Source organism: Pygoscelis adeliae, unplaced genomic scaffold (assembly GCF_000699105.1).
Source record: "Pygoscelis adeliae isolate BGI_AS28 unplaced genomic scaffold, ASM69910v1 Scaffold111, whole genome shotgun sequence".
In the NCBI taxonomy this organism is placed as follows: domain Eukaryota; kingdom Metazoa; phylum Chordata; class Aves; order Sphenisciformes; family Spheniscidae; genus Pygoscelis; species Pygoscelis adeliae.
In genome coordinates this window covers 3,965,742-3,970,442 of record NW_008824542.1, presented here as the reverse complement: position 1 = coordinate 3,970,442, position 4,701 = coordinate 3,965,742, and the positions used below count along the sequence as shown (strand labels likewise).

The following is a 4,701-nucleotide window of genomic DNA, read 5'->3' as shown; positions in this document are numbered from 1 at the left end:
CAGCAATGGAAGCAGAGCAATTGGCAGCGCAGAGGCAAACCCATCTGGGCTGCCGCACTGTGGCAAGATATTGCTGCCCGGGTGGAGAACCTGGTTGTAAGAGTCCGTCACGTAGATGCTCACGTACCCAAGAGTCGGGCCACTGAAGAACATCAAAACAACCAGCAGGTGGATCAGGCTACTGAGACTGAAGTGGCTCAGGTGGATCTGGACTGGCAACATCAGGGTGAATCATTTATAGCTTGGTGGGCCCATGACACCTCAGGCCATCAAGGAAGAAATGCAACATATGGATGGGCTCGTGATCGAGGGGTGGACTTGACCATGGACACTATTGCACAGGTCATCCATGAATGCGAAACATGCGCTGCAATCAAGCAAGCCAAGCGGTTAAAGCCTCTCTGGTATGGAGGACGATGGCTGAAATATAAATAAGGGGAGGTCTGGCAGATCGATTATATCACACTCACAGAAACACGCCAAGGCAAGAACCATGTGCTCACCATGGTGGAAACAACCACCGGATGGCTGGAAACATATCCTGTGCCCCATGCCACTGCCCAGTTGTCACGGTTTAACCCCAGTCGGCAACTAAGCACCACACAGCCACTCCTCCTCCCCCCTCCCTGTGGGATGGGGGACAGAATCAGAAGAGCAAAAGTAAGAAAACTTGTGGGCTGAGAAAAGAACAGTTTAATACTTGGGGGAGTGGGAGGGGGGGAAGGGGCAGAAATTGTAATGGAAAGTAAAACAATGAGGGGGAGAGAGAGAGAGAAACCTGGAGGGGGGCGGGGGGAACCAAGTGATGCAAGTGCTCACCACCCACCGACTGATGCCCAGCCAACTCCCCCCAGCTTATATACTGAGCATGACGTCATATAACATGGAATATCCCTTTGACCAGTTTGGGTCAGCTGTCCTGGCTATACTCCCTCCCAGCTTCTTGTGCACCTCCTCACTGGCAGAGTATGGGAAGCCGAAAAGTCCTTGACTTAGTATAAAGACTGCTTAGCAACAACTAAACCATCAGTGTGTTATCACATTATTCTCATGCTAAATCCAAAACACAGCACTGTACCAGCTACTAGGAAAAAAATTAACTCTGTCTCAGCCAAAACCAGGACACCAGTCATAACTTTTACGTACCGTAGAAGTGGATAAAGTCCCTGTAGTGCACATAAAAATATATATAAAATAATAAAAAAATATGCTGGGGAAGACAGTCTGGGTTAGTCCTGCCTTGGGCAAAGGCAAACCCATCCGTGGGATTGCTTTTGCTCAAGGACCTGGGTGCACTTGGTGGGTGATGTGAGAGGATGGGGAATTCCGATGTGTATCTCAAAGGGATTTAATTTTGGGTGAGAATAGCAAATAAATCTAATTGTATGATGGTAATTGCTATATAACATTGTATATCATCACTTCTATGGTGTTTATGTGCCATATCAATCGTATTACAGTACGAATCACCCAGATTAATGAAGAATGAACTTTGATGAAAATCGAGCAAAGCACAGTGATAATAGAACCAGAACTGGCTTCAGCATGCAACACCACATACCACCTCTCCTGCCCTGAAGGATTGTTATGACAGATGGAGCCCAAAGTCACGGACTAAATCAACCCAACTAACATTTTAGAGGGATGGCCCATAGACTAAGGGAATGATACCTGTGTCTGTATATATATCAAAAGATAGGAAAAGTGGTGGTGATTAAACGGAATATATTGGAAAATGTGGGGACCTGGGCATGACATAGATGGTATAGAATAAGGGGTGGATACTGTCCTGGGTTCGGCAGGGATAGAGTTAATTTTCTTCCTAGTAGCTGGTACAGTGCTGTGTTTTGGATTTAGGATGAGAATAATGTTGATAACACACCGATGTTTTAGTTGTTGCTAAGCAGTGCTTACACTAGTCAAGGACTTTTCAGCTTCTCATGGTCTACTGACTGAAAAGGCTGGAGGTGCACAAGAAGCTGGGAGGGGGCACAGACAGGACAGCTGACCCCAGCTGGCCAAAGGGACATTCCATACCATGTGACGTCATGCTTAGTATATAAACTAGGGAAAAGCTGGCCAGAGGGCCAATGCTCAGGGACTGTCTGGGCATCAGTCGATGGGTGGTGAGCAATTGCATCATGCATCACTTGCTTTGTATATTCTTTTATTACTATTATTACTATTTTACTTTATTTCAATTATTAAAGTGTTGTTATCTCAACCCACAAGTTTCCTCACTTTTATTCTTCTGATTCTCTCCCCCATCCCACTGGGACAGGGGGAGTGAGTGAGCAGCTGTGTGGTGCTCAGTTGCTGGCTCGGTTAACCCACGACACATGAACAGTAGCATTTATTTCTTTGTTTACATTAGACATATAAAACAAGCTGTACTTTCATTAGTCCTAGATACTTGATGATGGTGGAAAGTACAGAAGCATGAGCAGGCTGAGCTCCCTTATTTCATCCCAAATCCATCACTTTCTCTTCTCCCTCTCAAAGTAATGCACAATTGTACTAACTTAGAAAATTTATCCTTGTCAACCATAAAGAAGTCTGCAGTATTCCTTAGTTCAGCGTAAAATAAATAGTTTCCTTCATGTTAATTACTTATGGAAAGAGATTATGAATGTTAAAATCATGGAAATATTTCTACTATTTCAGATAACAAAACCCATTCTTTTTTATCCCCCAAAAGGCAAGCAAACAAAAAGAAACAAACAAAACAGACTAATTGAGGCAATGGGCAAGAAAATCTCATTTTGACTCCCTTCTCCTTCCTATCCCCTAAATTTTACAAAATTATTTATAGCTGCAATGCCTTGTAAAGGGTTGTGTTGGGCAGCCCTAGATAGAGACAAATCTAATAGTATCAGCTGTAATATATAATACTAATTAAATTACAATTTTCTTTCTAATATTTATGTAACATTTCCACTTCTCTAGGCTTTCCCCCTACCCCTTTAATTTGGTGAAGGATGCTATCTGACCTGTAATTTATGTTACTATATACTAATTCATTTTCTGTATATATTGGATGACTTGTAAAGGAGTCAAATTCAAATTATACCATATTATCAATGGTGAACGTTTTCATTCATTAAATAAATGACAGACGTAGAATTGGTATGAACAGTTGAGAAAATGAGATAAAAAAACTGTAAGGAACTGATAAGAAGGTTAATCCACTTTTTAGATACAAATTTTTAGTTTAAAGATAAAGAAAATAATATATAAAAAAAATAAAGCATTCAAGGTCTTAAAAAGGTTTGAACATAAAATATCTGTTGTCATTCAATAACATTCCTCTTGAGGTTAAAGGACCAATAATACAGTTAAATACTCACACACAATTTCATGAAATGGCAAGAGGAAAGTAAAAGCAAATACCTCCCCTGTGTGAGCTTTCTGTTTGTTAATTACACTGTAGCTAACGTATGCAGACACCATCTGTTTCACTCAGACAACATTATATACTCAAAGAAAGTGTATGAAAGCTTGAAACAAAGTTGCACAGATTTATCTTTTTCTTTCCTCCATCTCTTCAAATACATTTCTTTCCTGGTTAGTAAAATAATATGTCCATACAGCAACAGTGTAATTCATGTTGTGTAGCTATTTATACATAATTTTTAAAATCTTAACTTAGGGGGAAAAAAAAATAAATATCTGCGATTCTAATCAGGAGTATATACCCAAAATGTGCAACATCAAGTATTTGAGAAGGATGACTGTGTTTTTTGTGAATCTAGACTGAAGAGTAAGAGAAATGCTGAGGCAGTAACACTTCATGGATCCTTTAAACTGTCATCATTAGATCTCAACAGACTGCAACAGCATGGAGAATTAAATAAAATACCTCTCCTTTCAGATGAAACTCTAAAACTTCTTTTCAGGTAAAGCACTGGAAGTACATCAGTAGCTGCTTTATGGCTTTACTCCTGTCCCATCAATTTTTCCTTGCAACTCCATTCTTGGTCTGCATTTTTCTCCGCTCACCCTAAATGACTACCTGAATAAGTTCAGTGCATAATGATCTCTCCATTCCCTTTTTGGCCTCAACATTAAATAAAGGAGCATGTCTGAGGCTGGAAAGCAGATATATGAGACTCTCTCAAATAGGCTATGGAAGGGGGTAAGGTGGTAAAATGGCAAAAATATCTTGGAGCCAAGGAATTAAAAACTGTTCATGGCTTTAAAAACCAGCAGATGGACCAGAGGCACTCTTTCACTACAAATTAAATACCTTTACTTTTTCCTCTCATTCACATACTTCATTCTTCCTTCAAATTACTATGAGCACACACGTGTATTTGTCATACATATAGAAAAAATGAGGGTAGGGGAAAACAAGGGCTAATGCAACTACCGAGCACAGGAAGTACAACAAGGTAAATAATGTTATCATTAAGAGTCTCTGTATCAACCCATGTTAGAAACATTGCTACTGCTAAACAAAATAATGATATTAGAACAGATCTTGCTAATCTTGAAAAAATATATAAATTTCACTGACCAGAAAAAAAAAGAGGTCAAAATGGACCTCACTCAATGATTTCTTCTGTTTCAGCACTAAAAATGTCTAAAGGAATTTAATAACAGTTAAGTAACTGTTCAGATTTGTCATCCTGCTGCCTGTAATAAGATGAAATAGCACTAGAAGGCAAAAGGGAGAAGGACACTGCTGTTCCTGTAGTGCTA

General features: G+C 40.0%; 1 protein-coding gene across 2 annotated transcripts in view; it reads right to left on the bottom strand.

The window, feature by feature from the left end:
• CSMD3 (CUB and Sushi multiple domains 3) overlaps positions 1-4,701 on the bottom strand; it is an 803,119-nt gene that overhangs the window by 267,637 nt on the left and 530,781 nt on the right. The gene's annotated exons all lie outside the window — the stretch shown is intronic.